Genomic DNA, 10,120 nt, shown 5'->3' on the forward strand with positions numbered 1-10,120 from the left:
GGGGCTCGGATCTTTAGAGGACAAGTCCACCCCAACAAAAACTTGATTTGAATAAAAAGAGAAAAATCAATTAAGCATAGCACTGAAATTTCATCACAATCGGATGTAACATAAGAACATTTGACATCTTAAAGTTTCTCTTAATTTCACAAAACAGTTATATGCACATCCTGTATGCAAATGAGGAGACTGATGACGTCATCCACTCACTATATTTTCTTTGGTATTTTATTATATGAAATATTTATGAAATATTCTAATTTTCTCCTGATTGTCAAGTGAAACCAACGATTAATTCCATTAATTCTTCCCTGAACATCTGGAATCAGCTTTGTTTGATATCGGTCAAGTTGGCCCCTCATTGTCAAATCTGTAAAAATTATCATCGACTGTCTCATTTGCATGTCGCTGAGTTGTCTACAAGCGAAACTTTAAAATGTCATAACTTTCTTATTTTACGTCCAATTTTGGTGAAATTTTCAGCGTATTGCTAGTTTGATTTTCTCTAATCATTCAAATCAACATTGTTCTGGGGTGGAGTTGATCTTTATTAATTTTCCCTGCTCGTTATCCTCGTCACCTCATTTTCTACTTTTATACATTGCGCCACTGATAATGGCAAGTACAAAACGTATAGTGGTTGAAAATTGTCATTAGTGGGATTGAAAGGGTAAATAAGGAAGTCTCCTTACACTGACCTAGAACTGACTGATAATTTTGTTAAATTTCTTTAAACTTGAAATTGTCAGGTAGAGAGGTAATAAATTATTGACAGCATTCGGAAAGCACTGAGAAATTGGAAGGATCGGCGCTATACTGTCTATTGTCGCGGAGGGAGCCCTTTAACATACTTTTGTGAAGCTCGTATATCAAAGTGGGATCGGACTGGTGGTTGCTACATAAACAGCCATCAAATCCTTTATCAAAACGCCTTCTTTTAGCTTATATTTTGATGTTTCTAGTCTGAGGTCTATGCATTGGACATATGGAGAATATTTTGTTGCACTCGAGGTTGTTATTGGACTGGTAGTTCACGATTTCAAAAATTAAACCGATAGCGTCGCATCACACATTTTTTTTTATTGCGAGTAGCCTCCCGAGGAGATGCTGTTTGCGACGCCGTGGGATTCCCGTTATGAAGCTGTCAACACCCGTTGATTGTCCCGAGCCAGGCCAGGTATGGCTTCGTTTTGTTGTGTCTATGTGTACTTGGTCTTGGACGAGAAAACATTGTTTTTATTTGTTGCTGAAGAAAAACACCAGTGCCATAGTCCATACCATTTGTTTCCTGCCTTAATTTGCTTTGCATTGATTAATCATTTAATGTGCTAGAAATAAAGTTCATTGGTCATGCTGATTCATTGCTGGTGGTACATGATGTTGTAGTCAACAAAAAAATGATGTTCGTACCATAACCATGATCATGATGTCTGTGACTTTATTTGAATAGTCTAAAATTAAGTTAGTACTATGAGTATGACTTGTAAAACATGATTGATCATGCTAACTATGATTCATAGTTAGTTTGATTTTGATTTATTACAAAGTGACAAGTCCACAAAAGTTTGAAAATCACAGAGAATTCAGAAAATGAACCCCCCAAAAAAATTATGTGTTTTTTTGGTCGCGATCAATGAAAAATGAGTTCATGAGAGAGTTTAAACTTTAAGCCTGTTTTTTTACCCCTCCCCCTGCATGTGGCTATCGCGAATGTGTGAAGTTTTGTGTATTTCCTAGAACTTAGTTATGTTTGTTTTTGTGGTATGAAATTGAGACAGCCTGGTTTTATTATGTTATTTTGTCACAGCAAGATACAATTTTTATTGTGTCAGTGACAGGTCCATGACAACTAATAATTTTGCAACACATTTTAATCTTTTTTTTGAACTACTCAGATTTTGAATGTGCTGAAAATGTCAGATTATAACCTTTTTATATGTACATGTAGCTCTCTATAAGAGTTTGTAAGATTTCAGCATTTGTAAGGTCCGTTTAAAAAAAAAACAGTTCAGAGGGAGGAGGGTGCTACATGTACATCAGTGCGCAACACTGGCACCGGTCCGACGGTCCCAGACCAGTAAAAATTGCTGTTTGGCCAGTAACTTTTCAGAAAAAGCCACATTTACTGGTCCGACATGACCAGTAAGAATAAGATTATATCTAAGTGATACAAAATATATTTTCTTCTCTTATGTAAATTTTAAAATAGCTCTGGTGTCTCAAAATATGGCTCTCATGAATTATGTTGTGTGTGCGTACTGTTTTTTTTTTGTTGGGGGGGGTAACAATAAAAGTCTTTATCTTTTTCTTTATTTTGACGGACCAGTAAATTTTGGGTTTGGTCCAGTAAAATATTGAAAAACTGGGTATGAACTGGTCTGACATGATCAGGTCGGACCAGTAGAAAAAAAGGGTTAGTGTGGAGCCCTGGCTACATTTAAAAAAAATACCGGTAAACAAGAAATTTGAAAATCATATTTTCACAAAAATCATTCATAGCCACTTCACTCTGTAGAACGTTTTGTTTATACATGTATTTCAAATTTGAATAGTTACATATACCATAGAAATAGTGAGTGTGTGATGACATTGCCTACAGTATAGCATCCTGTATGAGCTGCCTAAGGGATTACTCCAGTCCAAGTATCAAGCCTCATTGCATAGTCAGCATCAAGAAAATATGAATTTTATGTCGGGAAGTAAAATAGTGAAATGCCGCATGGGATGGATTATGGTAGGAAACTTAATACCCCCATCTCACTAGATGGCGATTCCGCTGCGATCGTCAAAAATCGACAAAGCGTGGTATATCGTAGTTTGAACGTGGCTTGATCTTTTCAATCTTCTCCGTCGTACCTTGATCTTTTCTGAAGCGGCAAGGATCGCCACCATCTTCTGGTCGCCACATAATTTTGAACATGTTCAAAAACTTACGTAGCGAGATCGCGGAGGTGCTAAAGCGCATCATAATCGAGTCAAGAGCGTATTACAAACGACATATTCGTAGCTGTAACGAAGCTCCAACGCACAAAGCGTAGTAGAAGCGCATTTAAAAGCGGCACCGATCGCCCGTGTTTTTCAGGCCCGTTCCCAAGACAATTCTGCTACGGGCTTCCGTTTACGAGGCGACTGCCTTGCGCTCGACACGCTTCACACCGTTTCCACCACGACGCTTTCCCTTTGGGTGGCATGTGGCATACGTTCTCAGCCCGCTGCAGGCATTCGCGTTGCGCTTTTGCTGCGCCGCTGATGACTGGCCAGCGATTGAGCAGCAACCGTCTGCGCTGCTATGAAACAACGTGCCGATGGTAGCGGATTATCACATTTTCAACAGATTACGAGGCGACACCACGACGTTTTCAAATATACTTCCCAGAAAAAGGACCAAAAAGGGAAGCTGCCCAATCTGTTATGCCGGCGGTCCAAGAGGAATTGAGCGAACAAGAGGTTATGGTGGTGGTAGAGGAGGAGGAGGAAGAGAAGGAGGAGGTATAGTAGGAGGATGAAAATCTAACTGCTGAGCCAGCTTGAAAGAGAGAAAAAAAAGACGCTCGCATGTCTTGATGATGAAATGGGTTACCTCCGCAAATATATATAAATTGAATATGTTTTTAAAAATAGAATGAATTCTAACTACAGTGACAGTAAACAATATCAAAATTTTAATTATTCGATCACTGATGTATTGATTGGGAAAGCACACTTTATGGGGATTCTGGCATTGTGCCCCCCCCCCCCTTATGAGTGCTCTCACATCAGTAGACTACTTCTTGAAAGCAAATTTGAAAGGAATTTACCTAACAATTTTGAGTGAAAACTTTTGTGGAAAAAAATAAACAAAATATAAAACATTTTTATGCTCTTTTATGAAATTCTGGATGCATCCCTCATATTAACCATTAGGCTCATCGACATCTTTTGAGTGAAATTTTATATATATTGTATATTATGACTTAAGTGCCAGCCAGGATCGGACCCAGTATCTTTTTGGCCTCCTCCTTCTACTGTCCTCGTATCAGGTCCTCGTATTCAACTTCTAATTGAAGTTGTTGTATAATGCTATAATGTATAAGTCCAACCAAATTCTGGACATCCATCTTGGTCAGAGGTTGGCAATCGACTGAAAAATGTCTCATGTGCCGCGATCAATATGCCGATTGCTTGAAATCGTTTCAAGAGCCCATCATGAACGTAACACAATCGTTCCATTCGTAGCACCACCGTACCGAGGTCCTAATTAGCGTATGGGCCTCGTTGTACGGTCGCTTTGATCGCAGAAGCAGCGCATCACATCTGCCTCAAATCGTGGCAAGAGAGTGACAGCGTCGTACTACCAGCGTATTACCATCGCCTTCAGCGCAGGTCCGTCGCAGTGAAGTTGTAGTGCAATCGCCTCGCAGGCTAAAAATAGAATTCGAGGACGATTCTGCTACGCTTTGCGGGATTTAGACAGATCGCCATGGTCGCCATGATCGCCATCCTAGTGAGATGGGGGCCTAAGATATTATTTTTGACAATACAGGTAGTTTATATTTAAAATTACCGCATCTTATTGAAAAGTCATTAGATATAACAACATCAAGAACAGAAATGTGTGAACACCTGTTGCAATGGTTATAATTCTGTTTGCTTTAATTGGCTTTGATAATGGGAGGAATTTCACAATGTAGATGTTAGTAGGCATAAGGAATTGATGGTGTAGCTACTTTTGTGATTGCACTTTCCAAAACAAATTAGCTAATACATCCACCTTCTTCGAAGTTCAATCTTTGTGTGAATTGTATGCAATCATAAAGGATAACTAAAGCTCCAAATAAACCCACAATCCAAGACTTACAGAGTTGAAACTTTTAATTTCAGATGTAAATAGTAAGAAGAATACACCAGTTGGTGTACTGTACATGTACTTTAAAAAGTGAACAAATTGAAATTTTTTATAGTTTGACTCTTAAAAGGCCCAAGTTTGACACTTTTGAGTAAAAATCGATATGGATGTGTAATTAAGTATCAGTAATACTAGACAGGTGGATCCAGGATTTTCCAAAGGGGGGGGGGGGAATTGACGAGCAAAAAAAAAAAACAAAACAACCACAAATTAGGTTTTTTTTTGTACCAGAAAAGATTTGACAAGCAAACAAAAAAAGAGTCTTAAAGTTCAAAGGAGGAGGCACACCTCTGTTTTCATGGCATTTTTACATGACATATTTTTAATTTTGCTTCTCAAGGGGGGGGGGGGCACGTGCCCCATGTGGCCCCCCCCCCCCCGGATCCGTGCATGATACTAGAGTCCCTTTTGTTTCTCCCCTAATGTTGAAATGACTTTCCAATCCACACATGCTATTGATATTCATGATCTTGATGTCTTTTACCTTTAGAGGATGCGTGAGAGATGAAGGCTATCAAACACCATGTTCTCAAGACCTTTAGGGTTGGAGCCACTAATGGCAAGGACTATGAATCAGATGGTGGTAAGTGGCTCTCGGTTACATAAAAAAAATTATGTAAATTTATATGTTTGTAAATATTTTTTTCAGTCAGTTATTTAGTGACCAATGACATTTTTATCTTGCTCTTTGATGGGCATTAAATCAGTGATGCTATGCAGTATGCACAATATATTCACACATGTCGTGAAAAATTTGTTATAAGACTGATACTTTTCAGTTTGTCAACATTCGCACCTTTAGAGTTTCAAACATTTTATAGCCTCAGAACATGATGTACATGTATGGGGTGGTCAGAGTATGAGATATTTTGGAACCTGGAAGTTGATGTATATCTCTTGACAATGCATGCTACAACTTTGAGGTTATACAATTCTGAGTACTGTACATACTGGTACATGTACTAGAAAGCATTGATACACTTAAACTTATTGTAGGGTTTATTAAATTCTTGAGCACCCTACATGTACATGTAGGCTTGAAAATCCTATCATCTAAAGAAGAAAAATTAGAGTCAAAATCAAGTACCGGTAAGGAAAATATTAAATGTAATGCCTTCTGTTTGTTCTGTTTACTCTATGAACACAATTGAAGTACGGTAGCTAACATTTTAATTGAGGCCTAATTAGATTTGTTTATATCATCCATATATCATGTAAATAATATTAAGAAAACAAATCTTACCATTTGACATAAATTTACAGATTAATATTTAGACACTTGTATGACACAGTATGTTGGTAGTGTTGTTAAACCTCAAATCAATGAATCAGTTAATCCATCTTTGAACACAATTTTCATGTAAGAAATTATTACATTCCCAATAAGTTCTGTTCAATTTTGATTCTGAATCTATCAAATTTATCATGAGTAGTGGCATGCTGGCCATTTTCTAAACAGCAAACTGTTTTTTGTCTTTTTTTTATACTTGTACATGTTGGAGGTCATTTTGATAATCATCACTTATATGTACATCAGTGAAGTTAAATATACAGTTGATAGTTTATACTGTAGATATGGTTATTTAAGGGGGGGGGGGGGCAGGGGTCAGCTCCTCTCCTATTATCTGTAAAACATGCATAGAAATGTAAAAATTACCATCAAATTGTGATTTTCTACTTATCAAGCCTCCACTTTGACTCAGCCCGCACTTTCAAAGTTGTTTTGTGACCCTAATCTTACCTCATTAAGCAGTCCTCTTAATTCCATATCCTGTTCTCTCTCACTGTATTTTGCTACTTTTTTTCTTTCCAATGTGCTTAGAAACTGTTGTATTAAGTGCTATATAAATGTTATTATTATTATTTATTATTTACATGTATGCCTGCATGTATTAAGGTAATTGAAAAAAATATGGCAGGAAAAGAATGATTATCCCTCATTGGCAAAAGTATACATAATTTCCAAGAATATATTCATTGAAATTTACTTTAAAATATTTATAATCATTAATCAACAAAATAATTTGCCTACATGTATGCTAATCTGTTTATCACTGTGTAATATCCTATATGTATATCTCTATTCTAACAGATTTAGTATTATAAAGTTTTAATATCATGTCACTTTTTAATATTTTATTTTAAAATTTGTAGGCAAGACAAACTCTAGTTTGTCTCAATCTGATCTTAGCCTGAATGCAGAGGATATGACAAGTTTCAAATCAAACTCACCAAGAACAGTGGACACTGCATCAACCTCAGGTAAGGATCTGTAATGTGATTGTTAAAGAACTTAAACTTGCCCGAAAAGTCCCAATTGTAAAGATTTGAATAACACTCCCATTATGTTGTAGTGTATTTGGAATTTAAAGTTATCTTCTGCAAAGTGCCCATTTTACAAAAGGTTTTTTTGTGTGTGTCCTCTTTCCGTTATACATTTCCATTTCTTAAGTATCGATTAAGTTTTTCTTCTCACTCAACAGTATGTGGATTTGGGAATCCAACATTTTCATATGATTATTACCAGTAAAATGGTGGAAAAAATAGGTAATAAAAAATGAACTCAGCACAGTTTTGCTTGAATTTATTTGTAAATTATGTCCTCGTGTAACGTGTGAGCATAACAATCTTGTACAGGTTACTGTTGATTTTGAATTTGTGAACTTAATGGTAAAACAACCCAGTTGCTCCCTGCATAAAGTAGATGGAAATTACAGAATGAATTAATCAATATGGGAAATCAGTGAATAAATATGGAAATATTGCTAATGAATTTCAAAAATGGGGAAGTAATAAGCCGTGCTAACTTATAAAAGAAACAATACATCCACATGAATACATGCATATAGCTGCACTGTAGACTTTACCCCATTTGACTGTGTGCATAAAAAGTACAGCACAAATTTGCAAGGTGGTAGTTACATGTATATACATGAAGTATGTTTCTGAATTTCATGTTGGCATCAGGTACTCCTAGATATGTGGATGTAAACAGATGTTGAATAGATGCATGTGCCCAATGTCAAAGGTCATATAAATGATTGAAGCTTACTTGTTATCATAGTATTCAATGTGTTTTTACATCTTATTCAGTGGACTGCATCCAAGAAAATTTATACATTACACCTCTATGGACTAGTATAGTAGCTTCACACCAGGTGGGTGTTTCATAAAGCTGCTCATAAGTTAAGAGCGACTTTAAGAACGACTGGTGATCCCTTCTTGCGGTAAGTGGTATATTGAATTGGCGATGGTTTAGCGCGTAAGAAAGGTTCACCAGTCGTTCTTAAAGTCGCTCTTATCTACGAACAGCTTTATGAAACACCTACCAGGAGTGTTCCATACACTATAATCATCAAGGATTTAAAACAAATCAAGATCAGCTGTGAATAGTGACCAGCTGAATATTATATTTAGTTTTAAACATTGAAGATTTTTTTAATAAATAATAAAATCTAAAAGATTTGAATTGAAATCCTTTGAGATTTAAAAATTAATCCTACAGATTAAAATTAAATCCAACATTTGGCTGGTCACTATTAGCAGCCAATGTGGATTTCTTTTAAATCCTTTTTTAGAGTGTATAACAAAAAGCTGTTTATAAATTTAGGCATGATATATGTGAACAACTAATAGGAAGTGACAAAATGTGAGTGCTACCACGGACCTGTTGTTGGTCCATGGTGCTACTGTATCTCAACTATATCAATATCTGTGATCGAAAGTTTAAAGCTTGTCTTTAGTTTCGATAAATCCCTCAAAATCTGGATATCGCTATTCCATTCTGTGTATGCCATCAAACAGTATGGCTGCTGGCATGAAATTAAACCTTTTTAATAGGACAAATTTCGCAACTTACAATTACATGAGTTTTTCTTTTGATCGGGTGTCAGATTGAAATAAAATATCTGCATGGTTTTTCCATAAAAACTTATTCTGGGCTGAAAATTTCAGGATATTACATGTATCTGTGTCTTAAATTTGTATGATTAATACTCAAAGATCCCTTTTAAAGAAAAATATGTTTGATTTGAATATTAAATGTTCACACAGCATCAGCGGTTGAAAAAAGGATCGAATGGCCACTACAAGTTTTTAATTTTGGAAAGTTAAATGATCTACATGCACTCAACTTGTATTCTTAAAGTTGAGTGATGATATTTTCCAGTTTTGAGTTTGATACTCGGGGCCATTTCATAAAGCTGTTCGTAAGTTAAGAGCTACTTAAGAACGACTGGTGAACCTTCTTACACGCTAAACCTTTGCCAATTCAATATACCATTTACAACAAGAAAGGATCACCAGTCATTCTTAAAGTTGCTCTTAACTTAAAAACAGCTTTATGAAACACCAACTACATGTACTTGTAGGTATAATAAAAGTTGATGTGACAGCCGGACATTATTACACATAGATCTTCAATTGAAGCCACTATATAGAGAGTTTGTTATCAGATGAGAATAGACATGTTCATCACATGTAATAATCAATTCAGCGTTCTTGCTTCATTCAGACTAAAAATATTAATGTTTTGAATAATTTGGTGATGTTGCCCGAACTCATTTCAAATATTGGGAGGGGGGGGGGCAGGGCAGGGTTTGCTGTTGTTTGTATTGATCCATGATGAAATGATATTAGATGGTGTCATATCTGTAGATTAAATACCTTCTAACTGCAACTAAGTAAAACAAAGGAATGTTTTGGGTAAGAAATTGTAGCATAGCATTGATTTATATTTCAATACAAGGACAGTTTTCAATTTAAAACTTGAATTTGAAAGATATATTATTTGATAACATTGTCAAGTAGAAATCTAGTCGAACTAATCAATCAGTCTCTGTCAATTATTGCTACAATCAATAGAGCAATGTACTATATTATACAATATTAACAAATATTGACTGATTTGAGGTGCATAGTCAAAACTGTAATCTGTGCATAGTCAAGGGTGATGGGCTCTTCATAGTGCATGACAGATCAATTGGACTCGAAGCTTCTTGGAAGCAAAATTGATATTAATTCCAAGAAGCTTCCAACAGAAGCTCCTGATAAATTCAAAAGTGGTATGAAGACCAGGCATACATGTTATCTGGTGATCGTACTTTGCACTATTTATTTTAATTGCTTGCTTGATATTCATTTCATTATACTTCTCAGTGAATAGTAGCATTGAATTATTTTGCTTGCAGTTTTAAGCAAGAAAAGTCATAATTACTTCTCTAATGAAACAGCTAC

The 10,120-nt window shown here is 35.9% G+C and overlaps 1 long non-coding RNA gene across 1 annotated transcript; it reads left to right on the forward strand.

Annotated features, from left to right (window-relative positions):
• Positions 1-855: 855 nt before the first annotated feature.
• LOC121411606 lies at positions 856-7,417 on the forward strand. The gene is made up of 3 exons (XR_005969504.1): positions 856-1,177; positions 5,376-5,468; positions 7,040-7,417. It is a non-coding gene; the product is annotated as an uncharacterized LOC121411606 (long non-coding RNA).
• Positions 7,418-10,120: the final 2,703 nt, after the last annotated feature.

Source organism: Lytechinus variegatus, chromosome 3 (genome assembly GCF_018143015.1).
Source record: "Lytechinus variegatus isolate NC3 chromosome 3, Lvar_3.0, whole genome shotgun sequence".
Classification (NCBI taxonomy): domain Eukaryota; kingdom Metazoa; phylum Echinodermata; class Echinoidea; order Temnopleuroida; family Toxopneustidae; genus Lytechinus; species Lytechinus variegatus.